We start from the raw sequence: 20,245 nt of genomic DNA, 5'->3' as shown, positions 1-20,245 counted from the left end.
CTACACTCCCCGGCACCAAGACGAAAGGTAGTCACCCCTCCTGACCTTCCCAGCAATAAATAGTTAAGCTTTGAACTAATCATGTGTGCCATATATGGTCCTTCCCTGGAGCTCAAGGGCCAACTGGTGTTTTTCTTTTTACAGTGATTATATGTGTTGGACCGAAAAGTATATAACCTCATGTTTGAATACAAGCCAACAGTCTGGTCTGCGCACCTGATGGGTGAGGGTTGAAGAGGCCCCTTTATAGAGTATTTTGCTTAATAAATGATTGAACTTTCTTCACTGCCAACTGACTGATTATTTGGTAAATGGGATTGGGGCTATTGGTAGGTATAGCCCTTTATGTTATTTTTATGGTACTTCACCAACTGCCTGTCCCTTGACCATACAGACAAGATACCGTGGATGGCATATGCTAAGTTTGCCTTTAACAGCCTGTGTATGGAAGATTTTTTTCATAGACCCCATTTCCTGCGCACCTTGGAGCTGAAGTGGGTTAGAGACCAGATTTTGGAATGCAAATCACTGCAAAGAGAGCAGACAGAACTGATGAAATCCACAGTTTTGGGTCATACACTTTTAAAAACAGTCCACACCATGACACAGTACCTATCCATTTTAACTAGGGATTGAGACAGATGTTTGATGACCAGATTCAGATTTGGGGCCTCATTTATGAGGTTTTGCCGTAGGGCAGAGCAGCAGGCCTTCGTGCTGCGCTTCCCTACGTCAAAAGAAAAGGGCAGGAATGCGCTGTGTCTATAAGATACGATGCATTCCTGTCCTTTTCCCCTGTGCCGGCACACAATGGGCTGCTGTGGGTCAACGCAGGCACCTTTGCACCATGGTGCAAGGGTGACTGAGTTGCGGGGATGATTATTTTTATGCTGGAATGGAAACCTTTCTGTACAAAAATAATCACAAGAGGCTTTTCCTCTTTTTATGTGTGCTGCAATATGCAACACACATAGAAAAAAGAAAAAACAAGGAGAAATAAAGATATTTCTCCTCGTTGCGCCTCCTTACGCCTCCCCTGGGGAGGCATAAGCTTTTGGCACTGCCTCAGATTTACGATTTCTAGTAAATCTGGGGCAGTGTCCAAAGGCCCTGGATGTTGCTGGGAATGCCCCCAGCAACACCCATTACACGCCCCTTTAACGCAGAACACTGCATTAAAGGGACTGGTATTTATCAGGCAGCGTTAAGCCAAAAAAAGTGGCTTAGTGCTGCCTCCATCGGAACGTCACAAAAAGTGATGTTCCGATGGAGCAAGGGGCCTCATAAATGAGGCCCTTAATATGTTGCATTACGTTCTGGCTTCCCCGAGTGGTTGGAGCCCGTCTGGAATTGTGGGTCCTTGCGCCTGCGGCAAAGTGTCTCCACGGGACACCTTACATTTTATGATGTTTTGCAGATATTCTAGCTAACCTAGGAGAATGTTTGTGAAGCCTATACCTAAATCTTTGAATTTTTACACAAGTTCGATCTGCACTCATGTTCCTTCAGCTCCTAGAAAATGAACATATTTTAGTCACAGTATTCTGCTTTTTAGGAGCCGCGCTGTGATCGAGGCATTCTAGGTCATGATTAAATGTGTTGCTGCTAGTGGAGATTTTTTATGTGTGTGACATTGGGGCTGGTGTTTTATTAAGTTTTATACTAGCTCATTCTATAATTTTATGCATAACTTATATTTGTATTGTGTGTATGTTGCTTTTACGCTTGATTTGTATGTTAAATGACACTATGTTATTTTATGGTTACATACTTAACCGAGTAAAGATTTACTTACTTACTTACCTGTGCACTGTGGTGGCCAGTCCAGTGCTTTATTTTTAGGTCTCGCGTGGGCATGGCTGCGAAGCTGCCCCGCCTCTTCGAGAGATCTGGTAAATACAACATTTCTAAAAGGGACTGTAAGCCTCACCCCTCCTTTCCATTGGGTAGCGTCAGTGTTTATGTTAAACGCTGACTTCCCAATGGAAAGGAGTGTTTTTGGGTGCCAACCTGTCCGTTTTTCGGACAGCCCCTCCTGACACCGTGTCCTGGTTTGCGGCAGGCTGTCATGAAGACATTTCTTATCTGCTTGTTTATTTTAACAAGCAGATAAGAAAAGTCTTCACAAGGGCTCTCCGTCACGCCCACGCATTCCTGCCCGGGTTGACATTCCGGCGGGCAGAGCGCCTGACGCGCAGCTGAGGAATGAGGCCCTAGGGGCCGAAGCCAAGGGGTCTCTGCGGGTGCACAGAGCTGGGCTCCTGTGCATCACTGCCGCCTGCTGTCTCCCTCGTGTACCAGGACGGCTCCCGGTGGGTGCCGTCCCGTGGGCTCTGGCTGTGGCAGGCCTCTCAGCTCTGCACCGGTGTTAGGGGCCCGGAGACAGCCACCTGTCTCCCGCACAGCCTTCATTGCGGTGCCAGAGCCTCTGTGAGTACAGATGCAGCTCCTTTCACTGCCAAGCCTCTTAAAGGAATTATGCTTTCCCTTCATATGCCCGGATGATTGTCCCCGTCAGGAGGTTTTTCCCGCAGCACCTTCAAACGCACAAATTGATCTCAGGCAGGGTCGGACTTCTTCTGCGAGTTACTGTCAGCGGCTGTGCGGTGGGACGCGTGACCTGGGAGGGGCGTCTCCTCATTCTTGGTTTTGAGTGCTGATAATGTTGTTGGCGCTGGCACTATAGAACATTAGCCAAAGATGAAGTGTACCTCAACTGAAGTTTATTCTCTTTTCCACATTAGGGTCATCCGTACCCAATAAATGTGCATTTGTAGGAACAGGTTGTACGGTGGACTCGCTCCGCCCCCTGTTGTAGAGGAAGACAGCTAGGTACTTTTAAAGGGAGCCAGCGGGTCAGGTTACACAGGCAGCGCCGCCCTACCAGCGGTGATGCAGACAAGTTACAGTGAGGAGATCAACAAGAGGGAGGAAGAGGTAGTGCCGCGTGGCACTGAGGTGGGCACGTACTCCTCATACACAAGTAACTTTAATCAAAAAGGGGTCCACCTCAAAAGGGGGTCTGTTTGTATGTATCCTGGTGTTTCTGGAATACACACATTTGTTTAAAATACCCCTCACACACCAAAAGGGCCCTTGGTGTCATGCTTCATCATCGGGGTCTTCCCGCCCGGCTGCCGGACGGGGCAGTGCTGCGACAAGCGACTACGCTGGAGCACCTTTTTAATGTGGGTGCTATGTGAGTGAAATGGAGTGAGTGTCAGTGAGGTCAGGAGTGATAGGAAGGTGATGTTAAAAAATACCTGGCCTAGTGATACAAAAACTATTTAATAAACACTGGCTGGTATTGTTAAAAAAGTGAAGTCGGAAAGGATAAGCGGGGTTATGTGCTTACTTTCCTTTGTGTGGTCCGATGATGAAGCATGACACCAAGGGCCCTTTTGGTGTGTGAGGGGTATTTTAAACAAATGTGTGTATTCCAGAAACACCAGGATACATACAAACAGACCCCCTTTTGAGGTGGACCCCTTTTTGATTAAAGTTGCAGACAAGTTACAGGTATCAGTGCGCCCCCTTTCCGTACCCTGAGACAGAACGGGCATTATTCACAACCTAGGCAGTGGCGGGCGTTGAGGTACTGCGCTTCCTAGAGGTCAGGGTTTCTTCGATTTGGCTCTAAACCTGGGGGGTCATGCCTTCTATCCCCAAGTAGAGAAGAGAGAGCTCGGGTTCCAGTGACCGGTTTGGTTGGCCTCCTCTGACTTAGCTCGCCTCCCTTTTTTCTTTTTCTTCCTCTTTTCTCTCTTCCTCTGTTTTATCCACTACCCCCTTATCTTCTACTCCCCCCTACAACAAATGCCATCTTTCTCTCTCCAGCTTCCTTCCTGCGCATGAACCACTCTTTCGCCTCTACAAGTCCCTCCTTTGGTCTGCCCTGGTCTTCCTTCCTTGCTTGCCTCGTGCACCCTTTTTCTTCTCCTTCCTCTTCTTCTGTCTCTCCCCTCCTCCTCCATAATATCCCTCCCCCTCCTAACCTTCCCGTTTATTCCCCCAACCTATCTCGCCCACTCTCTCCTCTTTCGCCCAGCCCCCCTTCACTCTGTAATCTGTCTGTAATATCCGTCTTCTTCCATCCTCTGTTTCACTGCCTGTTTATCTGCACTTCTCCTCCCCTTTCTTCCCTTTCTTCTGTCATATCCCTCCCGGACCGCCTCATCTTCTCTTCCCCTCTTCTAGCGCCTTACTACATTCTTCTCTGCAAAGTAACCATTTTCTCTTGCCCCCTGCAATGCTCCTGCCTTTTCCCCCTCACCCACTGTCTTCCTACTTCTTCCTCTTGTCTTTCAGTCATGTCCCTCCCTCTGCCTCAACCCTCTTCTCTCCACCTATCTCTCACACTCTCCCACTCTGCAGCCCTCCCCCTCCCCCTGTGACGTCCTCTCCTCAGTGTCTACCAGCCTCTTGTTTTCAGTCTCTACCTCTTCCCCACTATCTTTCCCCTCCCTCTGCCCGTCTCTCTCTTCCACCGTTCCTTCTGTATATCACCGTCTCCACCTTCCCTTTGTAATATTTCTCTTTCTACCCCTCCTCCAGCCACCCTATCTTCCCTGCCCCCCTCTCTCTGTAGCAGGAAGGAAGAAGGGAATGAGGCAAAGCTGACATGAAACGATGCAAAGCAGGCCCCCTCCTCGAAGCCCACGAAAGAGAGGGGAACACACAATGGACAATCGCCTCCCCCGAGCAGGCTTTTATCTTTCTTTTCTCGCTTCAATCGTATTTAGCAAGTCATTCTCAGCCTCCCCCCCTCACCAGTGCCCTATATACATTTGTGAAACCTGAACTGCCACCTTGTTGTTCGGTTCCTCCTCCCAGAAGCCCCTGTGAATATTGTAGGACAGCTGCCCAGTAATATAGTCTAAAATCTGGTGCCCCCCAGGCCCCCTTCTCCCTAGGTAGTAGCATATACCGATACCCTCTTCTGGTCTTCCCTTGAGCCCATATCAATCTATTAAGTACTGCTTCTATTTTTCTAAACCATATCTGATCAAAGAATAGCGGTATCGCTCTAAAAATATACACAAATTTTGGGAACGTGATCATTTTGATCACGTTTATCCTACCCATTAATGTCAGGTGGAGGTTATAGATCCTTTCTGTGTTTCTTTTTACTTTAAGTAATAGTGGTTCAATGTTAAGCCCTACGAGATTATCTAAGTCAGTAGTCACTTTTATCCCCAGATATGTGGCTACAGGCACCACTCTAATATCCTGATATCTTGTATAGCTATTCTGCACAATTTGAGTCTTACTTTTATTAATTGAATATCCAGCTATTGCTCCAAAATTCAACGCCTCTTGCTCAGTTTCCTCTATCGCTCTCCCTGGTCTCGATGTTATGATAGCCACGTCGTCTGCAAATATCTTGTACTCAATCCCATGCAGCCTAACCAGATAAATATTGTTGTTACTTGTAAGTTTTCTTAGGAATGGGTCCAAATATAAAGCGAACAGCAATGGTGAGGCTGGGCAGCCCTGCCTAGTCCCGCGTTTTATCTGAACTGCCCTTGTATAGCTCCTATTTATTCTTATTCTTGCTGTTGGGTGTTCATAGAGGGCCTGGATTGCCTTGATGTAGCTCTCACCTATCCCAAACCACTCCATAACCCTCCACAAGTAGTCCCAGGAGACCCTGTCAAAAGCCTTCTCGGCATCAAGAAATATGGCCGCGACAGGGTCTCCTGTGACCCCTGCGGCATCTAGAATGGTAATCATCTGCCTAGTATGTTGGGTGGTTCCTTTCCCAGGAATGAATCCGTGTTGAGAGGTGATGACTAGCCCCTCAATCACCTTACTCAGTCTTTGTGCAAGAGATTTAGAAAAATATTTTGCATCCGCATTTAACAGAGTAATTGGTCTATAAGACCCTGGCTCTAATGGTGACTTGTCCTTCTTTAGAATCACTATAATATCTGCCCCTGCCCATGAGTGTGGTACTGCTCTGCCTATCTGTGCCTGTCTAAAGATTTCCAATATATTTACCCCCAGTATATCCCAGAATGTCTTATAAAATTCTACTGGTATTTGGTCGGGTCCTGTGGCCTTCCCCGCTGGTAATTGGTTCACAGCCTCCCTTACTTCTTGTAGCATTAGAGTGAGGTCTAATTTCTCTTTCCCCTCTATACTTAATATATCATGTGGTATATCTGCCAAGTAGTCAGTGATCTCCTTATCTGTATTACTTAGATTCTTTTCATAAAGATTCCCATAGAAGCTCCTAAAAACCTCCTGTATTTCTTCTACATTATTAACTAGAGTTCCTGAACTGTCTCTGATTTCCTTTATTTTCCCTGCTGCTAGGTTTTGGCGAGTCCGAATAGCTAAAAGGTGACCTACTCTTTCATTAAATTCGTAGCACTTTTCTTTCTTAGACAAAAAGTTGCCTGCCGCCTTCTGCGCCAGACGTTCCTCTGCCTGTGCTTTGTTCAGTTCTATCTCCAGCAATATCCCCTCTATTGGTTATTGCTTAGTTATGGCCATGATTAGCCGGTCTTCTAGTCTCTCCAGGTCCCTAAATCTATTGTCCATATTGGTTTTCTCCATCTTACTCCTTCCCAATGTGTAGCTTAAATTCTCCCCCCTCAACCCAGCCTTGAATGCATCCCAAATCATGTTGACAGGAGCTGAGTTCCTATTAATCTCCCAAAATTGAGGAATCCATTCTTGCATATGCCGGATATATCCTGGCTCTCTTAATAAGCCTCTCTCAAATGTCCATGTGCTCCTTTTACCCACGCCTCTATTAATCAGCGGGACACTTAGCACCAGTGGATTATGGTCCGAAACTAGCCTTGGCAACCTTTCTAAGTGGGACCCACTCAATATTGAGCTTGAGGTAAGGAAATAATCTAATCTTGCTACCATTCTGTGTGGGGCTGAGTAATACGTACTCCCTGTCCCTATGGGGTTCTTTTTCACCCCCACATCCACCAGAGCGTTATGACACACCATATTATGTATAGCCTTACACGTTCTCCTCTTGCGACCTACATGATCTCCTCCTTTCAAAAATCCTGCCCGTCCAAACCATTGACATTGAAATCCCCACAGCATATTATAGGTTCTGGCCACAATGAAAGTTCTGTGTCTAAATATTCAAAAATTCCAGGTTCATCATCATCCGAGCCATAAACTGTTACAAATGTAAAACACCCGGCATGTGTCTCTACCTCCACCACAACCCATCTTCCATTCTGATCCTCCTTTTTTCTCTTAAATTGGACTGACCCTTTCTTAGCTAGTATAGCAACTCCATTTGTTCTAGTTTCTTGTTTTGTATGTGCAAGAACCTCAAACCCCATCTGTTCCAGCAGGAATTTTTCTTTTCCAGCAATATGCATCTCCTGCAAGCACATTATTTCTAACTTAAGCATTCTTAACAACGTAGCCACTTTCTGCCTTTTGTCTCCATTATTCAGCCCACATATGTTCAAGGAGATAATCCTTAATGCCATTTATATTTTCTAGCTTTTCCTACTTTTCCCATCCAGAGGGTCCTACTACTCCTGTGTTTGTATTCTGATAGCAGTACTTCTTCCTTTCTGTCTTTTTTTGCGTTTTTGTCAATTTGTGCTGGTTTTTCCCGTTTCTCACCACCCCTACTTCCCGCCCCTCTGCCCCTCCTCCCTCCCAGCAATGCCCCCCTCTCCCGCTCCCCCTTCTACAGGCAAATAGGTCATGCATGACCTATGTGTGACTGCTGAGTGTTGTAGAGTCGCCTCCCTCTCCTCCCTCCTACTCGTCTTTCCCCCCCCCCACCACCCTGATGCACAAAGGTTATATAGCTCTCCAACTTACTGATGATATATTTAAGCTTTTTTTTTACTCCGTCTATTTCTTTCCTCTCTCTTTCTTCATCTCAGTAAGATCTGATAGATATTCTCCTGCTTTTATTTCTGAAAAAAACATCCTAGTAGCACCACCTTTGATAATCTTTAGCTTTGCCGGGAACATTAAGTAGGCCTCTGCACCTTGTCACTGGAAGGGCGCAATTAGTTGTCTGAGTGGCCACCGCCTCTCCACAGTAACGTGGCAGAAGTCTGGTCGAGCAAAAAAGGTCACTCCCTGAGATGATTTTTTTTAATCTGGTCTGGCTTTTTCAATAATCTCTTGTCTTGCCAAAATGTTTCCGCAAAATACCAGCATAGCTCTAGGCAAATTATCCTGTCTACCATCTCGTTTCATTTTATTTATCAGCGGGAACCTCTGTGCCCTTTGCACCTCTAGCTCCCATTGCCATTGAGCTTCTGGAAAGGCATCTTTCAGTAGCTTGATGGCAAAGCCTTTCAGGTCCTGCTCCTCCACCCCTTCCTCTAGTCCCAAGAGTCTCACATTATTACGCCTCTGGCGATTTTGAAAGTCCTCCATTTTCCACTGCAAATCCTCCGTTATTTTCGATTGTTCCATCTTGAATGTCTGCCAGTCTGTAACCTCATCCTCAAGCCTGCCCGTCCTTTCTTCAACTTGAACTACTCACTCTTCCACCTCCTCATACTTTTTTTTCATTCTTCTTATTGATGCCTGTAGTTTCTTGTTATCGTGCCTAGGTCTCCGGCTCTCTGCTCTAGCTTCAGCCTGCATTGTTTTTAGTGTATTATACAGTATATCCATTGTTACCTGCTGTGGGTTTCCACGTTTTGCCCCTCCTATGGCTCCACCCTCTCCTTGCGTGCCCTCCTGATACATACTGGAGGTTGCCGAGTAGTCCCATAGGAGTTTTTTATTAGTTTTATCTGGGGAACCTTCCCCTCTATCTCCTCGTCTTGCCAGTGGTTTCCTCCTTTTTTGTGTATTTTTATCCTCCGGCCTACTGCTCCCTTCTGTATCAGAGCTTATTTCCGTAGAAATTCCACCTTCCTCCTCGCTTGAGGTGGAGTCTGTGCCCTCATTAATAGAAAAGAATTCACCCTCACGGTCTTTCTGTGAGTCAAGGCTCACCAGACTCCCCCATTTTGCGCCCTGTGTCTGAGTCATATTTTTAGACATTTCTTCCTCGACCTGGAGGAGTGCATCCAGCATCTGAGCGTTGTTAGAGCCCCTGCCCCCTCTGCTGTACTGTTTACGAGTGCTTCAGGCTCCCCGCTCACCCATTGCAACTGATCGCTGCTTGCGTCCTCCGTCTCTCCCGGCTCTGCTGCTCTCACCGGGCGTGTGCATGCAGTGCTTCCTGGTTGCTCAGCAACAGAGACGCTTGCGTCCTCGAGGACGGCTCCCGCTGCATTCGCGTCTCTGTCGGCGTCTGTATCTGGATTTTCAGCCGGCGAATGCCTTGCCGAGTTCCTGGGTGCTGCAGCTCTCGCACCGAATGCTTCAGTTACGGTAGGCTGTCTGTAGCTGGAGTCCTTAATATCTTTGGCCGTAGCTGACCTGCTATTGTGCGGTAGTGTACAGTTATCTTTATTTTGCCCTTGAACTGTCAGCGGTGCTTCGTTCCCCACTGAGGTCGATTGTGCTGACTTATTTTCAAGCAAGATGGCCGCCAGTGGGCTGTAGAGCACAGTCGCATTTTCTCCCTCTCCCAACTAGCAGGATAAGGATGATGCCCTGAAGCCCTGATGAAGAACTAGAGTTGGGTATGCAGGTGATCCTGTGGATAGCAGACGGGCAGCAAGACGGGCTGCGAGGGGCAGTCAGCACCGCAGGAACACGTTGGAAGAAACGAGCCTGATCAGTGTTCAGAACCGTAAGAAAGCACTGGGGAGCCGCGTGTAGCAACCTCCTGAAAATGGCACAAAAAGGCAGAAGCGAGAAGGAAAAGATGGTGCTAGTAGGAGGCAGCGCGTCTAAGCCGTTAGGAACAGGCATTATACTGAAAATTCAAAAGGAATGGTACATGATAAAGATATCACGACCCAACCTGGCGCTCAGCTTTTTAAAGTATTTCCACCTATTCAAGTTGTTTCAATAAATATCTACTTCACACTAGTTGTAGGTTTCATTTGATGCTTACTTTTATTTTGAATCAATTTTTTTAAACTACCCATAGATTGTGGATCATGATTTTTACATATACTTTTGTTTCATTTTGATTTATCAATTGCTTTAAAGAATACATTTGTTGTATTAAACATCATACAAACAATTCATTAGATTTCGACGATCGTTGAAAAGATTGGACCGATGCATTTCGGGACCCTTGTCCCTTCCTCAGGGGCCTCTGTAAAAAAATCATGTGCACCAATTAATTAGATATGTTTTACGTTTTTACATTTTTTGCATATAAGCCACTACTTTATTCTGAGCGCACCGCTCTTATTTCATGTGAGCATTTCGTATTTTCATTTGCGGTGAACAATTCATTTGTATTACATCACAAGATGTCAGTAACGTTCTACAACCCATGCTTTTTATCGGAGGCGACTATGTACCAAAAACAAACAACTTTAGCATTAGTAACTGTTGGTATGCAATTATGCATGTTCTTATTGCTAAACCTTAATCGAGGATACATTTTTGCGTAACGTTAAATTATACGACTATGAAACACTTACGAGTGTGCTGCAGTTTAAATGTGTATGCCTCTGCGAGTACGAGCTTGTCCGGATATATGTTCTAGTAAAAATGAGGAAAATGAATTGAGGATTGCTAAGGTTTGTTAACGATTTTACGTGATTGTTAATGATCTTGCCTTCTAGTATGCATGGAGTTACCTGCACTTCTTGTCGGACAATGGCGTATCTGTGAAAAACTGAAAAAACGAACTCGTGTTACAAACAAGGCTCTTTGAAGTATAACGCTAAAGAGTCGTATATAAACCCGCTCGCATTTATAGAAAGGGGCTTACCATCACATTTTTCACGAAAAGAGTTCTCTTAAAAAACAGGTAAACGGCTGGGTTCCGAGCGTTTACAATATTCTCGCGAGTTCATTATATGGTAACGCGATACGTCAGAACGACGATCACATTAAAAATAGAAAGAGGCTTAGAAAGACGGTTTAAAGTTCTGGCGGCCATATTCAAATGCCGAGTGACGTGCTGATTGCGCGTGTTGCAAAGATCAGCAAATAACATATATTGAATGGTCTTACTAATAAAGAAATATGAAATACTGAACGTGGGTGGGGGTCTACTAAAAATAAAACGGAGATGTAAACATATCATTCAGGCGCAATGCTTATAAGTTGACCGAATGGCAAACTGGGTACATTTATCGGCTGGTCCAAAAATAATGATGTGTTTTAGATAAAATATGCTGAAGTATCAGAATAGTATATACTAGTGGACTCTGTAGAAAGAGCTCATGACACTGTTACTTTATACTGTTTAAGTGACATTATGAATAGATTCAAAAAATGAATGATAAGGTCTGGTAACCATGTAATGAAATATGGAAAAAATGTGTGTGTGTTCATAGTCGTATTTACAATCTTGTATTCATGTACATTGTAAACCCTTTATCCTCTTTATCATTATACAATCTCAAATTGCAAGCATTTCACAGAAAACATCCTAGATCCAGTTTGTTATTTAACCCCATTGGTTCCATGGTTTGAAACTTTTTAATTAGCATGATTTCCCGTTGGGATAATTTTTTGCGACTATCAGACCCTTCTCCTATCTCTATTTTTTCCACTACCATGAAGCGAACTTGAGATATATTGTGTTTATGCGTAATCCAATGAGCGGCCAAATTGGACTTTGTGTTTTGGTTACGTATCATGCTTTTATGTTCACTTATTCTTATTTTGAGTTTTCTTTCCGTCTTTCCTATATACATTAACCCGCAAGGGCATTTAATGAAATAAATTACGAAATTGGAATTACAGTCGGCTGTGAATTTCAAACTGATTTTTTCTCCAGTTCTCGGATGGGTAACAAAATCTTGTTGCATGACGTTTTTACAATGTACGCAGTTATTGCATTTACGCATTCCTTTATGGTCCATGTTACTAGGTCTCATGGTGGTTTTTAGTAGTTCTTGTAGATTACGGCTTCTTGTATATGCAAAGATAGGTTTAAGTTGAAATATGTTGTTAAAGTCTTCATCATTTTGGAGAAGTTCCCATCTTTTTGTGATCATTTTTCTAATGTTTAAGGCTTTAGTAGAGAATTTAGATACGAATACACTACGATTAGTAGTTGCTGACTTATTTTTACTCGTTAACAGGCTTTCTCGGTTGATGGTTTTGACCCGTGTTTCTGCTTTTTCTATACATGTCGCCGGGTATCCTCGTTCCATGAACCTCCTTTTCAATCTTTGTAAATCTTCTTCATGAGTTTCTGCTGTGGAACAAATTCTTTTGCTTCGTAGCATCTGTGAAAAAGGTAGATTTTCAATCAATTTTGGAGAATGAAAGCTTTGATATAGTAAAGTATTGTTGCGGTCGGTTGGTTTTATGAAGGTTTTGGTTGATAACTCTGTTGATCTCTTGGTTATTTTTACATCCAGAAAAGAAATTTCAGTTTCACTGATGGAATAGGTGAATTTAATCCTAGGATTTTTTTCATTCAATTCTTGTATGTTATGTATCAACGCTTGTTGTGAACCGTTCCAAATTAGAAAAATATCGTCAATTAATCTTTTGTACAGAATCAGATGTGCTTGCCATTTGATCTCGGATAGGATGTGTAGTTCCTCAAACTGGGCCATAAAGATGTTAGCGTAAGTAGGGGCTCCCCCAAATCCCATACTTGTTCCACTGATTTGAAGATAGAAATCTTCTTTGAATCTGAAGTAACTGTGTTGAAGACTGAATGTTAGGAGTTCCAGTATCAAAATCTTGTTGGCACCTAAGTCTTCTAATTGTAATAGGGCCCATTCTGTGGCTTCAATTCCTTCTTTTAAAGGAATCAATGTATACAAAGCAGTTACATCAATTGTACACATTATCCATTCTTGACTGTTTGAAAGATCAAGGTTGTTGGTTAAAAAAATCTGTAGTATCTTTGATGTTGGTTTTCCAGTGTAGAACACATTTTTGCAGAAAATAATCTATGTATTTACCCAATGGTTCAAAAAGAGACCCTACACCTGAGACTATGGGTCTGAAGGGAGGATCATACAAGTGTTTATGTACTTTGGGTAACATATACATATGTGGTCTTTTTGGGTTGAGTTTGGCAAGAAATTGTTCAGTTTTGTTTGATATCCAGTCCATTTCTCTGGCGTGATGTAGAATTTTTTCAAGAGTTTTAGTGATCTGTTGTGTTGGGTCTTTATCCAGGTGTAAATATGTGGTTTCATCACTCAGATGTTCCTTGACTTTGATGTTATAGTGTTCTGTATCCATTACAACAAGGGCTCCCCCTTTGTCTGCTCGTTGAAACGTCAATGCTTTCTTGTTGGCTAGTTGATGCAATATCCTTTTTTCTTGCTTTGAAAAATTAGGTGTCTTTTTTTATGAAAAATCCAGCTTATGAATGTCAAGTAACACCAATTTTTCAAACAGATCGATGGTTTTGTGTGATACTGGAGAGACAAATGTGCTTTTGGGTTTAAATTACGAAATGTTCACATGAAATAAGAGCAGTGCGCTCAGAATAAAGTAGTGGCTTATATGCAAAAAATGTAAAAATGTAAAAACGTAAAACATATATAATTAATTGGTGCACATGATTTTTTTATAGAGGCCGCTGAGGAAGGGACGAGGGTCCCGAAATGCATCGGGCCAATCTTTTCAACGTTCGTCGAAATCTAATGAATTGTTTGTATGATGTTTAATACAACAAATGTATTCTTTAAAGCAATTGAAAAATCAAAGTGAAACAAAAGTATATGTAAAAATGATGATCCACAATCTATGGGTAGTTTAAAAAAAATTTATTCAAAATAAAAGTAAGCATCAAATGAAACCTACAATTAGTGTGAAGTAGATATTTATTGAAACAACTTGAATAGGTGGAAATACTTTAAAAAGCTGAGCGCCAAGTAGGGTCGGGATATCTTTATCACGTAGCATTCCTTTTGAATATTCTTTATAACCTCAGGGACAGGCAGCCCTCAGTTACCTAGCAGCACGCCATAGAAGGACTAAAAACATTGTCAAAAACAACTTTTTCATATCGCAGGAAATATTGATAAAAAGGAGTGCCACAAGCCAACTTTCATCTTTGTTAACTATACCGAAAATACCAACATCAACCAAACGAGTAACTACCGCGCCCCAAAGGGCTCAACAAAAGAAAGTTGAGAAGGGGGGGAAAAAAGCTTGAAAATAAGTCAGCACAATCAACCCTTCCCCTTTTTCACCTCACTTCCTTTATTAGTGTTTTTAGGTCTCGGCTAGAAACGCGAGAAAGCGCGTTCTCGCCAGAGAACTATAGTCGGCGTCTCAGCCGTCTCAGAATGACAAAGGGAGACAAGACCTGGCCGCGCGCAGCATTTCCCCATAGGATAACGTGGTGCGCGCGGCCAGGTCTTGTCTCCACAGCATGGCATGGCAGACCGAATCGCGACGCGCGCCTCTCTGGAATGCAGGCGGAGTCTGCAGAGAGGCATGCGGCGCTGATATGTGATAGGACCAGCTTGAACGTCAGAGGTGTTGGCGTGATTTATATTCCAAACAGGATCGCAGAAGCCAGGATGGGAAGAGATTCCGTTGTTTGTTTATTTTTTGCAATGTTACACAGCGCGAACTCGACCCGAAAGCATTGGGGCACTTTACATGAACACCAGTTGCATTACATATTCAGTTTTAGGCACGGGGACATTAGGGATTTAACAAAAACCACATGATGCTGAGTTGATGCTGAGACTCGAAACCCTTTCCCTAATTCCAAAGCCGGCAGCCCTTGCAGAAAGTAACACCACGTCCTGTCCTGCGGCTCCGCCCTGATAAGCATTTTTTTTTCTTTTCCTGACATTTAACAGAACAAAGAAAAATCTTCGCACAGCCCTGACTAGAGAGGGCATCCGCAACCCTGTTCTGTCCATGGATACCCGGCTAACAGGCGTGCCAAAGAACTAACAACATTTGCCCAGCCGCCGTTTTTATTGCTTTTGTATTTTACACTTTGTTCCGACACCTGGAAAAGTGGCAAGGGCCTGCGGCTGGAAAAACCAATGAACCTCGATCAAGGCGTTCATTTTATAGTAACCGGAGCATTTACACAGGAGGTGTAGAAATCAGACACTGCTGTGAGGCCCTTAGGGCAATTGAAAGGGGGCGAAAGTCAAAGGGAGGGTACTAGCTAGTGCCTACACGTTCATTTTCTCATTGGCAATTCAAAGCACCTGTCAGTCAAATAATTTGATCAGAATCTCACATCTAATGAAATGAGAGTGCCATCAGCAGCTGCCAGCTCTCACTTTTCTAAAGCCAGCGGCTCACTTGAGTTGCCTGTAGTAACACTTGAAACTAAATACAACGAACACAAAATCAACACGGGGAGGGGGAGGGGGAAGGGCAGTCTCAGCAAAATTCCCACAATGTACAGTGATCCCAGGTGTGAGGGGATTGTGTTCTTGCCATATGATGTGCACATGAACTGTTTCTCTTTCGCACTAGTACATTTATTTTCTCACTTCATTTGCTATCTGCATTTACTGTGTGCAGAGACAACCCTCTCCTGGGAGGCTTGGGCTAAAGTGACAGAGGAAAACAAGCATGTAAAAATGCAATAGGTCTTGCCTTTCATTAAGTCAAAGCCATTTTCTTTGCTATACAATACAATTAGCGAAGCAAATGGCTATAACTTAATCAAAGGCCAGACCTATTGCATTTTCAATGTGTGTGTGTGTGTCTGTGTATGTGTGGCTCTGTGTGTGTGGCTCTGTGTGTGTGTGTGTTTGTGTGGGTGTCTGTGTGTGTGTGTGTGTGTGTGTGTGTGTGTGTGTGTGTGTGTGTGTGTGTGTGTGTGTGTGTGTGTGTGTGTGTGTGTGTGTGTGTCTGTGTATGTGTGGCTGTGTGTGTGTGGGGGTGGCTCTGTGTGTGTGTGTGGGTCTGTGTCTTTGTGTGTGGCATTTGCGAGAGATTATGCTATTGTAAATGACAATGCCATTTATTTATCTGTTTTCAAAACCAACACATAAATAAAAATGTTGTCATTCATAATGCTAATAGCTCTAACTTTTGCAATGCCGAGGCCGTTGCATTGTAAATGCTTGTTTTAAATGTTTGCTAGGAGCTCTTTCATTTGAAAACCAAGTCACAACTTTTTTCCTTCTGTCATTTTTATCAATTAAAAAGTGCGAGGCTGTTGCAGTGTTTGTGTTACAGGGACGTTTCTGGGGGGAAACTTTTGAGAAAGCTGTTATCATGCAGTGCAGGGCTTTTAAAGCTCCTGCTAAGAGGCCAAGCTGCAACTTGTAGTGACTAGTTGGAGCCCCCATCCCTCCTCCAGCTTTAGGAATCAAAACCAATTGAGAGTTTGGTGTTGGGGGAGAAGGCTGTATCAGTCCCCCTGCCTGGCACTCCTATCCTTCGAAGGGAAATAAAGTCACCCTTTTACAGGAATACAGCTTATGGTTCTCTCACAGAATTTGAAAAAACAGGCAACGGGCTTCCTTTTTGTGTCTCCAATGTACCAAATATAGAATTTTCTAAACATAAATGGTATCTTATCCGATTGGGAAATAACAAGGAAAACATGTAATTTCTCTATTAAACCTAATTCAGCTACTCGTATTTAATCATCATAGTTGCTTTACTTTTATATAGAAATCTAATTTATTTTGTATGGCTTATTAGCTGAAACAAAAATACAATGAGAAAAACATCAGACTGCCTGGTACAGTCGTGGGCAGTAAATTGAAACTTTGGTCACAAATTGCAGACTGTCTTTGTAGTTGATGTCATCCGATTTGCACTTTTTCTTCTTCTTAATTTTAACCACTCAGTTGAAACAACAAAGTATTTTAAGCAAGACATCCATTTCCAAGTGTTCTTAATAGATGCCACGACATCATTTTGAAATGTTATTTGAAGGAGTAATTATCATGACATCCAGAAGCTTATCTCGTTTCTAATTCCGCCTCCATTCCAGGAAGCATTTTAGGCTAAACACATTTACGATTTGCCCACTCCATTACTATCTAGGCTACCAGCCCACTCCTTATCACCAGGACAGCTTTATGGTTCTTTACATCCTTTTAACTACATACTGCATTCTGGGAGTTGTAGTCTTGATTCATTTTAGGTGACCCCATTGTACTAATACGCCTGAAAACACTGATGTATGAAAAGGAAAGCCCAGGTCTGGAACACTGTGTCTTCAATGCCTTGGAATCACCTGGCAAAGCTGTCTTTGACTTCAGATACAGAGAGCATTCGTTGCTAAGTTGTAGTTGTCCTTCACATGGTATTGCAATTGTAGGCACAATAAAGGGTGATGTTTTCTCATCTGCAGACACGCATGTTTATATAGATGGGCATCAATGTATATGAGAATACTGAGTAGCAAGATGACCTCACAGCACACCTGGTCAATTCTCACTCCATTTTAGCCCCCTTTACTGCATTTCCATTTTCACAACTTGAATTGAATAAAATGATACTGTGATCCTTACCTGCTATGAACTCTTGCCAGCCATCTTTTCCCACACAACTAGAACTTGTTTCAAGCTGGTCGAGTGAGAATATTTTTAAATCATTTCCTCTCCGGCCCTTTACCCCACTCTGTTTTGATTTCCCTCCCTTAAAAGCATATCCACGGCAATCAGAGCCACACCAACACCACCAATAGATTATTCTAGGAACCTTGAGTCCATGCAAGAGGTTATTTCACCATACACGCCACCCTGGAGTCCTCAGAAATGTTGATACTTAAAACAATAATCCCTTTGGGCTCTGTTTTAATGCATACATCACACACATGCTACTTCCAATAATCATTCATTCCAACAGCACCAATAAGAACTCAAGAAAGCACTGTAGAAAAATGTTGTATCTTTATTAGTCTCTATGTTAAAAAAGCTTCAAGTCTTATTGTAAAAAACTTATCTAATAAAAAATCTCATTGCAGAACATAAAAACAACAAATATAATTGTTCCTATTAAAACCAATTTCATAGAAAGGGAGAAAATTGAAAATATGATATCTGAAGCTTAAGTAAACATCCTAGCCCACATGAAAAAGCAATTGCAATGTAATGGCATATCAGTGCTCTTATGTCACATAGAATATATGTATAGGTGTTCAATTTGTCCACACACGCTTGTTACAAATTTTCTAGGTGGACCGCCTTCGTCAAGGGCAGAGGTTGTATTCTCAGATATTTCTTTAAACACAAGAACTTTTCTTAGACACAGAAGCGACGCGTTTCGGTGGTATCTGATAATGTCCCACCTTCTTCAGGCTAACAGATAATTAATACACTTCTCCCCAGTTTAATCCTTCTAATGGTGAGAAGAGGGAGGAAACAGTGTCTCCACGTGAAACCACCAGATGTCTTTTTGAAGTACACTGGCATATGAATGTTCAACAAAAGGGGTCAAAACCGATCACCCTCGTATCTGCTGGTTCCAGCTCTTAGGGAATCCTGTTAAAGTTATTTAGTACTTGCTTAAAGTAACACTTATGGGGGACCTTCTCCTCCTTGCTGGCGCTGTTGCAAGAGTTTGCCTTGTTCAAACCACAGGAGCTATGGTTAATAAGCCGTCAGCAATGGTAATAGCAGATCGGGTGGTCCAATATTGACCGGGACTCTGGCGTCTCCTGGCCTGCTCCTTATTTACAACAGCCTTCGTGAAAAACGAAATGTTAACACAAGTATTTACAATGCAATAGGTCTCGCACTGATATTATTTTCAGCTATTGACATTATAAATTACATTGTTTTTTGTTGTTGTTTTTCTTTTATAAAAAATAAATAAAAGGCATTGTAATTTAAAATGCCAATAGCTGAAAGTTTAGTTTAAGCTATTGGCATTGTTAATACCAATGCCTTTTATTTATGTTTTAAAAAAGAAAACAAGAATAAAAGGCATTGTCATTTGCAATGTCAATAGCAAATACCTTTTATATATGTTTTACAACAGAAAAAAAACAATGTCATTTACAATGTCAATAGCTCAAAATAATGTCAGTGCGAGACCTATTGCATTGTAAATGCTTGTTGTAGATGGATACAAGTATGGATCTTAATATTTATGGTCAGGCAGGGTTTTGTGGGACATGTCTGAGCACTGGGCTTGTGAATACTTGGTCCTGGGGGGACAGGTTTGCTTAGTTTAAAGAAGAGATACATTGTAAGCAGGTATGATTCAATTTGGAGGGGCCCCAGGAATCTTGAGTTTGTCACTGATAAGAGGAGGACGCTTGGGGAGGTGGGGGTCGTGGTGGAGTGGCAGTTGTTCTCTGTATGTGATCTGTCTCCACTGAACCCATCCTTTGGATTAACACAAGCAAAAATAAAAATGCATCCATCAAACCTGCTTCACTTCAGAAATATCCAATTTCTTTTGCATCTTTCCAAAAGTTACAGACAAGCTTATAAGAGTCCAACCATTGATTACAGTTTTTCATTACTCCTTGTTCACAAAGTCTATATATAGCACACTGTCAGAATCATTGGCTGGTCTCATCACTAATTCCTACAATATTGTTATTTAAATATGATCAGTGATGTCTTCAATGGTATCATATAACAAGTCATGAGTGATGCAATATGCAAAATCATATGCAGTGCACGATGAGGCAGTCCTAATAAGTTAACTAAATATTGGCTGGTGTCTTTCATTGTTTTTTTTTGTTTTTTTTAAATTAGCTTAAGTTTTATTCCAACACCATATCTTTCAAGTCACTTTAAATGTATATAAATATATACTATAATAGCTTTTGATGAATCATCTTGCTGAATGTGATCTTTCGGGATTAGTCCACAGAGGAAGTGAAGGAGTTAAATGATATTTACTCCAGGGGCCCACATATTCAATGGAGGTAGTGTATAAAGGGGAGAAGCAAGATATGGGGGTATTGAAGTTGGGCGGACTCACAAGGAGAAACTATGACAGTGTCATTGTCGCCCTGGGTAGAAAATGACACTTTACACAATGAGGACAACACTTATGAGTTAAACTGGAGTCTGACTGTTGAAGACCCAGTTCTTGACAATCTTATTGACTCTGTATTTTGTATATTGTTCTGCCCACGACACCAGACAGGGGCTGAACGAATTTAATACAAGTATATTTTTTTGTAAACTGCCAAGGTTTAGTTTCAATTCTGTTCTTTGTGTTACTTTTGCCATTTTGATATTTGGTAACCTTTGCTGGTTATTCTCAACTCTACGATCGAACTGGAACCATTGTTTGTGCTACTGTCCATCCACATCCCCTTGATTCCAAG

This window comes from Lissotriton vulgaris, chromosome 1_1 (genome assembly GCF_964263255.1).
Source record: "Lissotriton vulgaris chromosome 1_1, aLisVul1.2, whole genome shotgun sequence".
Lineage (NCBI taxonomy): Eukaryota > Metazoa > Chordata > Amphibia > Caudata > Salamandridae > Lissotriton > Lissotriton vulgaris.
The sequence above is the reverse complement of the archived record's forward strand: the minus strand, read 5'-3'. Positions refer to the sequence as shown.